This window comes from Paroedura picta, chromosome 16 (assembly GCF_049243985.1).
Source record: "Paroedura picta isolate Pp20150507F chromosome 16, Ppicta_v3.0, whole genome shotgun sequence".
Classification (NCBI taxonomy): domain Eukaryota; kingdom Metazoa; phylum Chordata; class Lepidosauria; order Squamata; family Gekkonidae; genus Paroedura; species Paroedura picta.
In genome coordinates this window covers 10592014-10607567 of record NC_135384.1, presented here as the reverse complement: position 1 = coordinate 10607567, position 15554 = coordinate 10592014, and the positions used below count along the sequence as shown (strand labels likewise).

The window sequence follows — 15554 nt, the reverse complement described above, 5'->3', positions numbered from 1 at the left end:
GCCTTCTTAATTATACTGGTGTCCTTGGTCACAGATGGCCATTCAAATTGTCACCATTTTAATTGATATGTATGCATGCAATTGTAATAATTTAAGGGATAATCTGCAATGATTTGGGCAGCTTCTGGTTCTTCTGAATTTCCCAAGTGACCCTTGGTCTCGAATTGTAAGTGAAGCAGGTCCTGGGAGGGATCAAAGCCAATATCTTACAATGGAAAATTGAACTTTTGTGTTGAACTTAAAATCTAACCACCAGAATCTACATCCTTTGAAGCCATTTTCTGCATAATGGATAAGATCAGGCATTAGAATTACTAGGCCTTAACCTTCCAGCAAGTGCAAAAGAATGATGCACGTTGTACTTGGAATGATATTTCTACTCCAAGACAAATAGGAAAGATCCCAACCAAACACATAACACTCCCCCCAGTCACATGAGGCAGAACGTTTCCGTACAGTGCATATGTCCATTCCCATTTAATTATTGAATAATTGAGTCATTCTGCTCTTTATAAAGTTGCATGTTTCATTTCCATTTTGAAACAAACATATATTTCAAATCTGAAGGGTTAGAAAACACAAAGTGACCAAAACTTTAAACATAAAGACGTTGTATTAATGGCACCAGATGTTGCCTGCATATCAGTTGGTATTTCTCGCAAAAATCCAGCTCTTCCTGTGTTGAATGTACAGCATGCAGTGGAAACACATTATACTATGGATTTTGAATGCAGAATGGATGGTTGTCATGCTCTCTCTTGTCTGTAGGTACACAAGCATCTACCTATTCCATATAGTAGGCATAAGGTAATGGTAAAGGTATCCCCTTTTTCATGTCTGACCCTTAGGGTGACGCCCTCCAGCATTTACTAGGCATATATGATCAGAAATCGAAATTTTGAAAAATCATCATTGACAACATTGTGATGTCACTTTTTTGAAGACTAATGAGACATCTCACTCCACAGTCTACCACAGATAAACCCACAGGATGGCCACTGATTTCTAGAGAGAATGGGTCTAATGTCTAGAAAACCCAGAAGTGATGTCACAATGTCATTAGCAGACAAACCAATAACACCATCCAACCAGTAGCCCTCTGGTAACAGAATTGACAATTCTTAGTGGAGATAGATACACAGTTATAGACATTATGGTTCAACCAGTGACATTATAAATTCAACCTTTACTAAATCCTTTCTATTTGACCACCCATATAAAATGTGGTTTTTGGTCTTGAAGAACTTATGACTCAGTAAAGATTTTGTGGGTGATCAAAGAAGACCTTCTCAGCAATAGAAGGGGATATTTTAATTTTTATATTTTATATTTTAATTTAGAAGGGGATATTTTATTATATTTATTTACAAGCCTCAAATGGATGGGTGATTTCTTGAGCTTTTGTACAAATAATTCAGAATTAGGGAAGCCAGTCTCTAGGTGTGGGCTGAAGAGCTCCCTAATTTGTAACTGTTCTCAAGACAAGAAAGATGAGTTTACTTGGTGGAAATGGCAGCTCTGATGGTGGAATTATGGTATTGAACCTCACTAAGGTCATGCCTGTCCACAAACCACACTATCCCCAGGTTATATCTAAAATCTACTGCCTCAGGAGATGGTGAACTCCTCTTCGCAGGGAGCCTTCAAGCAGCTACTTATCATGGATGCTTTAGGCTGATTCTACACTGAACAGGGGGAGGACTAAGTGACCTATATGGCCCCTTCCAAGTCTAGGATTGTAAATCTGCAGGAATATCCCAACCCAGAGTTGGCTACCGTATTATGAAATTAAAAATAATCTTCTATTCTTGTCACTTTTTTCTCCTTATTAATTGATCTCTGGTGTTTAGCCCAGGCCTCAGAACAATTATGTAGCATTTAGGGGTAAAGATACAACCCAGTAAGCCAGTACTGGAGGCCAATATGGAAAAGATTTCCACAGCCACCATGAATTTCCCTTTGGTGCTCAGGTAGGTTGGAAGAAAGGACACCCAAAGACTGCAAAAGACCAACATGCTGAAGGTGAGGAACTTGGCTTCATTGAAACTGTCAGGTAACTTCCTAGCAAAAAACGCGACCATGAAGCTGGCACTAGCCAGGAAGCCCATATAGCCCAAGACACAGTAAAACATGGTAGCAGAGCCCTCATTACACTGCAGGATGATTTCCCCTGGAGTTGAATGCATGTCCATGTCATGGAAGGGAGGGGAAGTACTTAGCCAAAGCATGCAAATTCCTGCTTGGATAGAGGAGCAGAAAAGGACCACAGAAGTTGCCATTCTGTTTCCAAACCATCTCCTTATCCTGGATCCTGGTTTGGTAGCCATGAAGGCCAAAACAACAGTGATGGTTTTGGCCAACACACTGGACAGGGCCACAGAGAAGACAATGCCAAAAGCAGTTTGTCGGAGAAGGCAGGTCACTTGGGAAGGTCTTCCAATGAAGAGCAAGGAGCAGAGGAAGCAGAGAAGAAGGGAGATGAGGAGAACGTAGGTGAGGGTCCGGTTGTTGGCTTTGACAATGGGAGTCTCCTGGTGCTTGATGAAAATCCCAAGCACCAAAGCTGTGATCACAGAGAAAGATATAGACCACATAGCTAAGATGATTCCTAATAGTTCTTCATAGGTGAGGAAACTGAGGACCTTGGGGATGCATTGATCTTGCTTGTTGTTGGCATGCTGATCTTGTGGGCATTTAATACAAGCTACCATATCTGAAAAGGAAGGTTTATATTTAATGAATTTGAACAGCGATTATCGAATGGCATTATATAACACCAAAGAATTATCATTACTATTTCCAAAGAACCATGAAGGCCTCCATTCAGATCTCATTTCTGTCAAGCATTTTCTAAGCGGCCTTTGGATGACATAATCTAAACTCTCCATCTGTAATGTTACATCTGTAAAATAACATATTTTTTATTTGAATGACCACTTTAATACAAACTACATTTCAGGTATAAGCTGTTGTGTGCATGCATACTTCAGACACAATGAAATGGGAATTACCATTTCATGCTTTTAAGCTGAGGTTGCACAATAAATTAGTACACATCATAACGAAGATGTTTAACAGATTCCCAGGCTGTACAGTAATACACTTGATCAGAGGTGGATACAAACTAGGAATTGCCTAAATTTATTTTCATTGGCTTTTAGGTTGGAAAGAAAATCTCCCCCTCATATGACTGGCATTCCCATTCCTTCAATATCACAGAGCTATACAACTTCTCATTATACCCATTTTGTGGAACAGACTCTTATGATGGATATCTCCATGTGTTATGCTTCCTACCCTCATCCTGTGAAATGGTTCCTTCTGGACATGAAGCACAATCATAGCAGCAAAACTTCTCCCCTTCCTTCTTTTTCTTGCTATACCCAGGAGGACAACGTTCATTGCAGAGAGAAAGGGGCACCACCTGGCCATAATACGAAAGGATCATTAGTAACAACCATCTTTACTATCCTTACCAACATGTCAAGTCATACCTCTTAACCTCAGAAAGCCTCTATCCTCTAACAGAAAAGTCAATGGTTCCCGAGATAAGTATACCAAAGTCTGATGGAAAGAAATAAGCAGCAGAAACAACAGTCATCTCAGAAAAAAAACAACAATCTTTTCAACAAGAAAGCATTATGTGTTTATAACTATCTCGAGGGCCTCCTTGATCTAATAAATTGGAATTGAATTGGCAGGCCTAAAATGGATGATGTTTAAGTTCTTCTACTCTTCCTGCACTCAAGAATCTGCCCCTTTGTCTTACCTGGTTAAAGGTTCTGTGCCACACAATCTGATCATCATGAAGGGTCAGCTCATTGCCTGGAGGAGCCTGAGGATCCAGCCTTCCCACTTTCACTCTATCAAAAGAGCCATTTGGGAATGTTACCCAGTTTGTAACATCAAAGCCAACATTCAGTTCTCCTTTTTCATCAAAATACACAGTGTCTCCAGCACTGTTGTTGAACTTGATGCTCCTTAGAAAATGATGCAGCTACCAAAGAAAGAAATGGTCACAGAGAAGTACAACTGGTCTCAACCATGCCTAGTGTTTTTTGACCCTGCCCCCAGCCTGATGGAATGTTCTTCAAAGTGAGATCAGGGCCCATAATGTCTCATAGGGCCTGTAAGGCAAAGATGTGTCACCAAGGTTTTGGTTGAGGCCAGGAAATAGCACCAAGTAGACACATGAGAACCCATCCAATTAACTGAAATCCATCCAACATGGACTACCTGCCTGGTTAATACCTGATTTAGAAAGAGGAGGTGGTTTTAAAAATAAATTTAATAATTATTTTTATTTAAAATCTTTTAAATTTCAGTGGCCAGGTTTTAAATAATTTTAAATTTTTATTCAGCCTTTGATTTATAAATGTTTTATTATATAAATGGAAACTTCTTGACTGCTTAACTTTGTGGAACCTGCCTTGAGCCCATTAAGGGATCGGTGGATATAAGAATAAGAAGAGGAGGAGGAGGAGGAGGAGGAAGAGGAGGAAGAGGAAGAGCAGCAGCTGCAGCAGCAGCAAAGATGGACAAGTATGAATAGATTATTTTGGCTAGTATATGTTAACCAAATTCGGAAAAGGGATTTGTGACCTGATAGCATCTTTATTACCAACAAAGATTTATTGAAGGAATGAGCTTTCGAGTGCATGCACTCTTCCTCAGACAAGAGAGAACAAGGGTCACAAAAGTACAGACGTAAGGCAAAAGCAAATTAGGGGCAAAATAGTAAACTGTGTCATAAGATTCAAATTAGGCAATATGATAATTCTCTTCTATAAAAGAAGAAGAAGAAGAAGAAGAAGAAGAAGAAGAAGAAGAAGAAGAAGAAGAAGAAGAAGAAGAAGAAGAAGAAGAAGAAGAGTTGGTTCTTATATGCCGTTTTTCCCTACCTGAAGGAGGCTCAAAGTGGCTTACAGTCGCCTTCCCATTCCTCTCCCCACAACAGACACCCTGTGGGGAGGGTGAGGCTGAGAGAGCCCTGATATTACTGCTCGATCAGAACAGTTTTATCAGTGCTGTGGCGAGCCCAAGGTCACCCAGCTGGTTGCATTTGGGGAAGCGCAGAATCGAACCCGGCATGCCAGATTAGAAGTCTGCACTCCTAACCACTACACCAAACTGGCGTAATGAATCAGTCCTTTTGGTTCAATTGTAGTTTTTAAAAATGGAGAAATAAAAGTTTTTTTTATTGAATAAATCTTTGTTGGTCTCAAAGGCGCTACTGGACTCTGATTCTGTTGTGATACTTCAGACCAATACGGCTACCCACTTGAATATGTCATTTGTATGAAGTATGTATTTGGAAAAATCATTTGAATGGACCTGTAGAGATACTCAAAATGAAATAAGAAATGAATTAAGAAAATTATAAACAAGTGAAGACTACTGTGGAAGTGGCAAGTTGTCCTTGTAATGCAAGCCTTGAGAATTACCTGCCATCATTGCACATCATACAAGTCTAGAATCTTCCCGTCTTCCACTCTTGGGTATTTAAACAGGGATACATAGATGGCCTGCAAAGCATGTGCCACAGCATAGGCAGCATTGTAGACATTATAGCTGTGGCCAGTCATGCTCATCTCAAACAAATGGGTTGGAATAGAATCTAGCTTCTCCGCTCCAGTGCACATTTCCTTGTTGTGCCCATGAACACTGGACATATTCAGTGAGCAACTGAATGCTTGCTCCCAGAAGTCCTGGATAAAACCATCTCCTTTTGCCCAGGAAGGACTTAAGGACTGCAGGAATCTGTTGAATCCCGGTGGCTGATTGGAGTGAATTGAAAAGGATAGGGCACCATGAAAGGTTTCTATATCCCAATCCCTTTGGGCAGACACTGATGCAAAGTCCCAGTGGCATGTCACTATCCACACCTTATGCACGGGAGGTAATAAAAGGAGGGGACTTACAAACAGCAATAGTCTCAAATCCAACATGGATAGGCCTTCTGCAAATACGAACCATACATTGGCCCTGCTGTCAAAATAAGCAGCAAACAACTTTGCCTGCCTAAATAAATCCTCTGGCTTATTTGCAATATAATTCTGTGCTGGTAATCTTGCTGTGAATTCAACGCAGATGCCATTCTCAGAAAGCATTGGCACCAAGACATCCATGAACCTATCTCCACTATCATCATCCAGAGCGAAGAGTGTGGTCCACATCCACCTGAAGTGTTGAAATAGCCGGATAACTCCCAAATATTGAGTGGCTTCATTGGGGACCATCTGATACATGGACGGAAGCAGCAACTGGTTTCCTTGCACTGGGGAAAATGATCCGTAAATGAGCTAGGGGAAAATATATATAATCTTTGTTCAGATAGAATGAAATATGCCATTGAAACATATGTCGAAGCAGTGGATTTTCCATAGATCTAAATGGATGACCTACCTGTGGTATTTTATACATGCTGAGTATGGTGCCCATATTGGCAGATATTTGTGAAGTCAGCCCTCCAATGACTGCTATGAGATTGTCCAATGCCCCACACTTGAAATTGGGGAGAAACTGGCGCTGTGAAGAAAGCCAGCTCATGGTAGCTTTAGAGGTCATCCTTGCATTGAAGTAGCTGTTGATGATATGAAATCCCAAAGTGATGTTTGGTAAGAAGTTGGGGTCTTCATTGATCTCCTTTAGGGCAAAAACTAAGGCCAAGTTGTTTTGGTAATTCTTTAGCACTGACCTACAATGAGAATTATAGATGACGTTGAAATCCTTCTTGACCTTTATGCTCTTTCATTGCTTCCCTACCTCTCGTTACCCTGCCTTACTGTCCCCTGATGTATCCTGTCTCTGGTGGTTATTTGTACACCGTGCTGATGAATTTAAATCTAGACCTACACATTGATAATTAACTGAATAAAGAAAAGACAAAGAGTACGAAAGTGAGTCTTACATAGGTTCAGAAACGAATAAATTCGTGGGCGGTCCAGTAAATGACGGGATGCTGTATACATATAAGACTTGAGAAACCATCTCGCCCACAATGAGGTCACCTGGCTGATAAAATGCATGAGGAATTGGGAGAAGATCAGCTGCTGTAGTGCACTGCAAGGGATGCTTCTTGCACTTGGCATAGCACTGCAATAAAAGGAGCAGCAAATTCCCTGTGACCATCTTTTCCTTCATTTTCTCCCTGGGTTATCAAGATCAATTTTTTTTTTACTTTTCCTCGGTCAGTAGATGTATACACAACTTTGCTTGTGTTTGTTTAACTTATTTGGAAATAGCAACAGAAAGTTCAGGTAGTGGTTGCTTGCTTCTGAACCTTTACCTTCATTACTTTGTACAATTTGATTGCCATCTTCTCATCCCTGGATGAACAAGCAGTTCCTTTGTCCAGACTCACTCTGAAAAAGCTTTATCCCAAACCCGTGGGTGAAACTGATTTTCATGGCAAGAGGGAAACTACCTCTACTTATACACATATATTATGTATAATGTAAATTGTAAAGTAAACCTTTGGTGGTCTCAGCAGCAGATGACTTGATGAAGGATCTTGCAAAGTGTTTCTCCTCAATCCTCCCAAATTGCAAAATATGCCACAGTTGGATGGTAAACTGTCATGATCCTTTTTTCCAAAATGAAGTGGATGTGAGAGGAGGAAAGAGAAGAGATCAGATGCTCAATTCTCCTTGTGTCTTCTCTCAGTCTCACCTAATTCCTTCTACACTTGAGCTTCCATCTCACATGGCTTTTGGCCCTGGAGATGCCATGCCTCTGCACATTTTAAGGGTTAACATTTGTGAGGCAATCGGCAGAGCAACTGTGGACTTTCTGGGTGGTCTACAATCCAAGGAGTAACAAAGGCCAACTTCTCAGCTTCTCAGAACTAACAACAGCATTCTAGTCAGGGCCATCCAGATCAGGGCAAGTGGGATCTACCTCTACTTACAAACGTATCTTACATATAATGATATAGAAAATTGACAGAACTCCCTCTCTACCTGCATCAGAAACCTACTTATCGATGGGGATTTTATTAGGCACAAGCTAATTTAACAGCCTCCGGAAATGCTTTGTTCAGTACAAGAAGGAACTGTAATAATTATGGCATGCCTTCCTAATTATACTGGTGTCCTTGGTCACAGATGGCCATTCAAATTGTCACCATTTAAATTGATATGTATGCATGCAATTGTAATAATTTAAGGGAAAATCTGCAATGATTTGGGCAGCTTCTGGTTCTTCTGAATTTCCCAAGTGACCCTTGGTCACGAATTGTAAGTGAAGCAGGTCCTGGGAGGGATCAAAGCCAATATCTTACAATGGAAAATTGAACTTTTGTGTTGAACTTAAAATCTAACCACCAGAATCTACATCATTTGAAGCCATTTTCTGCATAATGCATAAGATCAGGCGTTAAAATTACTAGGCCTTAACCTTCCAGCAACTGCAAAAGAATGATGCACATTGTACTTGGAATAATATTTGTACTCCAAGACAAATAGGAAAGATCCCAACCAAACACATAATACTCCCCCCAGTCACATGAGGCAGAATGTTTCCGTACAGTTCATATGTCCATTCCCATTTAATTATTGAATAACTGAGTCATTCTGCTTTTTATAAAGTGGCATGTTTCATTTCCATTTTGAAACAAACATATATTTCAAATCTGAAGTATTAGAAAACACAAAGTGACCAAAACTTCAAACATAAAGACATTGTATTTATGGCACCAGATGTTGTCTGAATATCAGTTGGTATTTCTCCAAGAAGGATATATCCAGCTCTTCCTGTGTTGAGTGTACAGCATGCAGTGGAAACACATTATACTATGGATTTTGAATGCAGAATGGATGGTTGTCATGCTCCCTCTTGTCTGTAGGTACACAAGCATCTACCTTTTCCATATAGTAGGCATAAGGTAATGGTAAAGGTATCCCCTTTTTCATGTCTGACCCTTAGGGTGACGCCCTCCAGCATTTACTAGGTATATATGATCAGAAATCGAAATTTTGAAAAATCATCATTGACAACATTGTGATGAAAACCACAGGATGGCAACTGATTTCTAGAGAGAATGGATCTAATGTCTAGAAAACCCAGAAGTGATGTCACAATGTCATTAGCAGCCAAACCAATAACGCCATCCAACCAGTAGCCCTCTGGTAACAGAATTGACAATTCTTGGTTGAAATAGATACGCAGTTATAGACATCATGGTTCAACCAGTGACATTTTAAATTCAACCTTTACTAAATCCTTTCTATTTGACCACCCATATAAAATGTGGTTTTTGGTCTTGAAGAACTTATGACACTCAGTAAAGATTTCGTGGGTGATCAAAGAAGACCTTCTCAGCAATAGAAGGGGATGTTTTAATTTTTATAGCTTATATTTTAATTTAGAAGGGGATAATTTATTATATTTATTTACATATTTATTTACAAGCCTCAAATGGATGGGTGATTTCTTGAGCTTTTGTACGAATAATTCAGAATTAGGGAAGCCAGTCTCTAGGTGTGGGCTGAAGAGCTCCCTAATTTGTAACTGTTCTCAAGACAAGAAAGATGAGTTTACCTGGTGGAAATGGCAGCTCTGATGGTGGAATTATGGTATTGTACCTCACTAAGGTCATGCCTGTCCACAAACCACACTATCCCCAGGCTATATTTAAAATCTCTTGTGGCGCAGAGTGGTAAGGCAGCCGCCTGAAAGCTTTGCCCATGAGGTTGGGAGTTCAATCCCAGCAGCCGGCTCAAGGTTGACTCAGCCTTCCATCCTTCCGAGGTTGGTAAAATGAGGACCCAGCTTGCTGGAGGGTAAACGGTAATGACTGCAGAAGGCACTGGCAAACCACCCCGTATTGAGTCTGCCATGAAAACCCTAGGGGGCGTCACCCCAAGGATCAGACATGACTCGGTGCTTGCACAGGGGATACCTTTACCTTTACCTTTTACTGCCTCAGGAGATGGTGAACTCCTCTTTGCAGGCAGCCTTCAAGCAGCTACTTATCATGGATGATTCTACATTGAACAGGGGGAGGACTAAGTGACCTATATGGCCCCATCCAAGTCTAGGATTCTAAATCTGCAGGCATATCCCAACCCAGAGTTGGCTACCGTATTATGAAATTAAAAATAATCTTCTATTCTTGTCACTTTTTTCTCCTTATTAATTGATCTCTGGTGTTTAGCTCTGGCCTCAGAACAATGATGTAGCATTTAGGGGTAAAGATACAACCCAGTAAGCCAGTACTGGAGGCCAAGATGGAAAAGATCTCCACAGCCACCATGAATTTCCCTTTGGTGCTCAGGTAGGTTGGAAGAAAGGACACCCAAACACTGCAAAAGACCAACATGCTGAAGGTGAGGAACTTGGCTTCATTGAAACTGTCAGGTAACTTCCTAGCAAAAAAAGGCGACCATGAAGCTGGCACTGGCCAGGAAGCCCATATAGCCCAAGACACAGTAAAACATGGCAGCAGAGCCCTCGTTACACTGCAGGATGATTTCCCCAGTAGCTGAATGCATGTCCACATCATGGAATGGAGGGGAAGTACTTAGCCAAATAGTGCAAATGCCTGCTTGGATGAAGGAGCAGAAAAGGACCACAGAAGTTGCCATTTGCTTTCCAAACCATCTCCTTATCCTGGATCCTGGTTTGGTAGCCATAAAGGCCAAAACAACAGTGATGGTTTTGGCCAACACACTGGACAGGGCCACAGAGAAGACAATGCCAAAAGCAGTTTGTCGGAGAAGGCAGGTCACTTGGGTAGGTCTTCCAATGAAGAGCAAGGAGCAGAGGAAGCAGAGAAGAAGGGAGATGAGGAGAACGTAGGTGAGGGTCTGGTTGTTGGCTTTGACAATGGGAGTCTTCTGGTGCTTGATGAAAATCCCAAGCACCAAAGCTGTGATCACAGAGAAAGATATAGACCACATAGCTAAGATGATTCCTAATAGTTCTTCATAGGTGAGGAAACTGAGGACCTTGGGGATGCATTGATCTTGCTTGTTGTTGGCACGCTGATCTTGTGGGCATTCAATACAAGCTACCATATCTGAAAAGGAAGGTTTATATTTAATGAATTTGAACAGCAATTATCGAATGGCATTATATAACACCAAAGAATTATCATTACTATTTCAGGAGAACCATGAAGGCCTCCATTCAGATCTCATTTCTGTCAAGCATTTTCTAAGCGGCCTTTGGATGACATAATCTAAACTCTCCATCTGTAATGTTACATCTGTAAAATAACATATTTTTTAGTTGAATGACCACTTTAATACAAACTACATTTCAGGTATAAGCTGTTGTGTGCATGCATACTTCAGACACAATGAAATGGGAATTACCATTTCATGCTTTTAAGCTGAGGTTGCACATTAAATTAGTACACATCATAACGAAGATGTTTAACAGATTCCCAGGCTGTACAGTAATACACTTGATCAGAGGTGGATACAAACTAGGAATTGCCTAAATTTATTTTCATTGGCTTTTAGGTTGGAAAGAAAATCACCCCCTCATATGACTGGCATTCCCATTCCTTCAATATCACAGACCTATACAACTTCTCATTATACCCATTTTGTGGAACAGACTCTTATGATGGATATCTCCATGTGTTATGCTTCCTACCCTCATCCTGTGAAATGGTTCCTTCTGGACATGAAGCACAATCATAGCAGCAAAACTTCTCCCCTTCCTTCTTTTTCTTGCTATACCCAGGAGGACAACGTTCATTGCAGAGAGAAAGGGGCACCACCTGGCCATAATACGAAAGGATCATTAGTAACAACCATCTTTACGATCCTTACCAACATGTCAAGTCATACCTCTTAACCTCAGAAAGCCTCTATCCTCAAACAGAAAAGTCAATGGTTCCCGAGATAAGTATACCAAAGTCTGATGGAAAGAAATAAGCAGCAGAAACAACAGTCATCTCAGAAAAAAAACAACAATCTTTTCACCAAGAAAGCTTTATGTGTTTATAACTATCTCGAGGGCCTCCTTGATCTAATAAATTGGAATTGAATTGGCAGGCCTAAAATGGATGATGTGTAAGTTCTTCTACTCTTCCTGCACTCAAGAATCTGCCCCTTTGTCTTACCTGGTTAAAGGTTCTGTGCCACACAATCTGATCATCATGAAGGGTCAGCTCATTGCCTGGAGGAGCCTGAGGATCCAGCCTTCCCACTTTCACTCTATCAAAAGAGCCATTTGGGAATGTTACCCAGTTTGTAACATCAAAGCCAACATTCAGTTCTCCTTTTTCATCAAAATACACAGTGTCTCCAGCACTGTTGTTGAACTTGATGCTCCTTAGAAAATGATGCAGCTACGAAAGAAAGAAATGGTCACAGAGAAGTACAACTGGTCTCAACCATACCTAGTGTTTTTTGACCCTGCCCCCAGCCTGATGGAATGTTCTTCAAAGTGAGATCAGGGCCCATAATGTCTCATAGGGCCAGTAAGGCAAAGGTGTGTCACCAAGGTTTTGGTTGAGGCCAGGAAATAGCACCAAGTAGACACATGAGAACCCATCCAATTAACTGAAATCCATCCAACATGGACTACCTGCCTGGTTAATACCTGATTTAGAAAGAGGAGGTGGTTTTAAAAATAAATTTAATAATTATTTTTATTTAAAATCTTTTAAATTTCAGTGGCCAGGTTTTAAATAATTTTAAATTTTTATTCAGCCTTTGATTTATAAATGTTTTATTATATAAATGGAAACTTCTTGACTGCTTAACTTTGTGGAACCTGCCTTGAGCCCATTAAGGGATCGGTGGATATAAGAATAAGAAGAGGAGGAGGAGGAGGAGGAGGAGGAAGAGGAGGAAGAGGAAGAGCAGCAGCTGCAGCAGCAGCAAAGATGGACAAGTATGAATAGATTATTTTGGCTAGTATATGTTAACCAAATTCGGAAAAGGGATTTGTGACATGATAGCATCTTTATTACCAACAAAGATTTATTGAAGGAATGAGCTTTCGAGTGCATGCACTCTTCCTCAGACAAGAGAGAACAAGGGTCACAAGAGTACAGACGTAAGGCAAAAGCAAATTAGGGGCAAAATAGTAAACTGTGTCATAAGATTCAAATTAGGCAATATGATAATTCTCTTCTATTAAAGCGAATCAGTCCTTTTGGTTCAATTGTAGTTTTTAAAAATGGAGAAATAAAAGTTTTTATTTATTGAATAAATCTTTGTTGGTCTCAAAGGCGCTACTGGACTCTGATTCTGTTGTGATACTTCAGACCAATACGGCTTGAATCTATCATTTATATGAAGTATGTATTTGGAAAAATCATTTGAATGGACATGTAGAGATACTCCAAATGAAATAAGAAATGAAATAAGAAAATTATAAACAACTGAAGACTGCTGTGGAAGTGGCAAGTTGTCCTTGTAATGCAAGCCTTGAGAATTACCTGCCATGGTTGCACATCATACAAGTCTCGAATCTTCCCGTCTTCCACTCCTGGGTATTTAAACAGGGATACATAGATGGCCTGCAAAGCATGTGCCACAGCATAGGCAGCATTGTAGACATTATAGCTGTGGCCAGTCATGCTCATCTCAAACAAATTGGCTGGAATAGAATCTAACTTCTCCTCTCCGGTGCACATTTCCTTGTTGTCCTCTTGAACAGTGGACATATTCAGTGAGCTACTGAATGCCTGCTCCCAGAAGTCCTGGATAAAACCATCTCCGTTTGCCGAGGAAGAACTTAAGGACTGCAGGAATCTGTTGAATCCTGGTGGCTGATTGGAGTGAACTGCAAAGGACAGGGCACCATGGAAGGTTTCTATATCCCAGTCCCTTTGGGCAGACACTGATGCAAAGTCCCAGTGGCATGTCACAATCCACACCTTATGCACGGGAGGTAATAAAAAAAGGGGACTTACAAACAGCAAGACTCTCAAATCCATCATGGATAGGCCTTCTGCTAATACAAACCATACATTGGCCCTGCTGTCAAAATAAGCAGCAAACAACTTTGCCTGCCTAAATAAATCCTCTGGCTTATTTGAAATATAATTCTGTGCTGGTAATCTTGCTGTGAAGTCAACGCACATGCCATTCTCAGAAAGCATTGGCACCAAGACCTCCATGAACCTGTCCCCACTATCATCATCCAGAGCGAAGAGTGTGGTCCACGTCCACCTGAAGTGGTGAAATAGCTGGATAACTCCCAAATATTGAGTGGCTTCATTGGGGACCATTTGATACATGGACGGAAGCAGCAACTGGTTTCCTTGCACTGGGGAAAATGATCCGTAAGTGAGCTAGGGGAAAATATATATAAATTTTGTTCAGATAGAATGAAATATGCCATTGAAACATATGTCGAAGCAGTGGCTTTTCCATAGATCTAAATGGATGGCCTACCTGTGGTATTTTATACATGCTGAGTATGGTGGCCATATCGGCAGATATTTGTGAATTCAGCCCTCCAATGACTGCTATGAGATTGTTCAATGCCCCACACTTGAAATTGGGGAGAAACTGGCGCTGTGAAGAAAGCCAGCTCAAGGTGGCTTTAGAGGTCATCCTTGCATTGAAGTAGCTGTTGATGATATGAAATCCCAAAGTGATGTTTGGTAAGAGGTTGGGGTCTTCATTGATCTCCTTTAGGGCCAAAAACTAAGGCCAAGTTGTTTTGGTAATTCTTTAGCACAGACCTACAATGAGAATTATAGATGAGGCTGAAAGCCTTGTTGACCTTTATGCTCTTTCATTGCTTCCCTACCTCTCGTTACCCTGCCTTACTGTCCCCTGATGTATCCTGTCTCTGGTGGTTATTTGTACACAGTGCTGCTGAATTTAAATCCAGACCTACACATTGATAATTAACTGAATAAAGAAAAGAAACAAAGAGTATGAAAGTGAGTCTTACATAGGTTCAGAAATGAATAAATTTGTGGGCTGTCCAGTAAATGACGGGATGCTGTATACATATAAGACTTGAGAAACCATCTCGCCCACAATGAGGTCACCTGGCTGATAAAATGCATGAGGAATGGGGAGAAGATCAGCTGCTGTAGTGCACTGCAAGGGATACTTCTTGCAGTTGGCATGGTACTGCAATAAAAGGAGCAGCAACTTCCCTGTCACCATCTTTTCCTTCATTTTCTCCCTGGATTATGAGGATCAATTTTGCTCTGACTTTTCCTCAATCAGTAGATGTATGCACAACTTTGCTTGTGTTTGTTTAAGCTATTTTGAAATACCAACGGAACTTTCAGGTAGTAGTTGCTTATCTCTGTCCCTTTACCTTCATTACTTTGTACAATTTGATTGCTATGTTCTTATCCCTGGATGAACAAGCAGTTCCTTTGTCCAGACTCACTCTGAAAAAGCTTTATCCCAAACCCGTGGCTGAAACTGATTTTCATGGCAAGTGGGAAACTACCTCTTCTTATACACATATATTATGTATAAGGTAAATTGTAAAGTAAACCTTTGGTGGTCTAAGTAGCAGATGAGTTGACGAAGGATCTTGCAGAGTGTTTCTCCTCAATCCTCCCAAGTTGCAAAATATGCCACAGTTGGTGGGGAAACTGCCATGGTCCTTTTTCC

At 40.7% G+C, this 15554-nt stretch overlaps 2 pseudogenes; both read right to left on the bottom strand.

Moving 5' to 3' along the window:
- Positions 1-1811: 1811 nt before the first annotated feature.
- On the bottom strand, positions 1812-7318 carry LOC143825177 (vomeronasal type-2 receptor 26-like; annotated as a pseudogene).
- A 2799-nt stretch (positions 7319-10117) lies between these two features.
- On the bottom strand, positions 10118-15104 carry LOC143825176 (vomeronasal type-2 receptor 26-like; annotated as a pseudogene).
- Between the last annotated feature and the right edge of the window lie 450 nt (positions 15105-15554).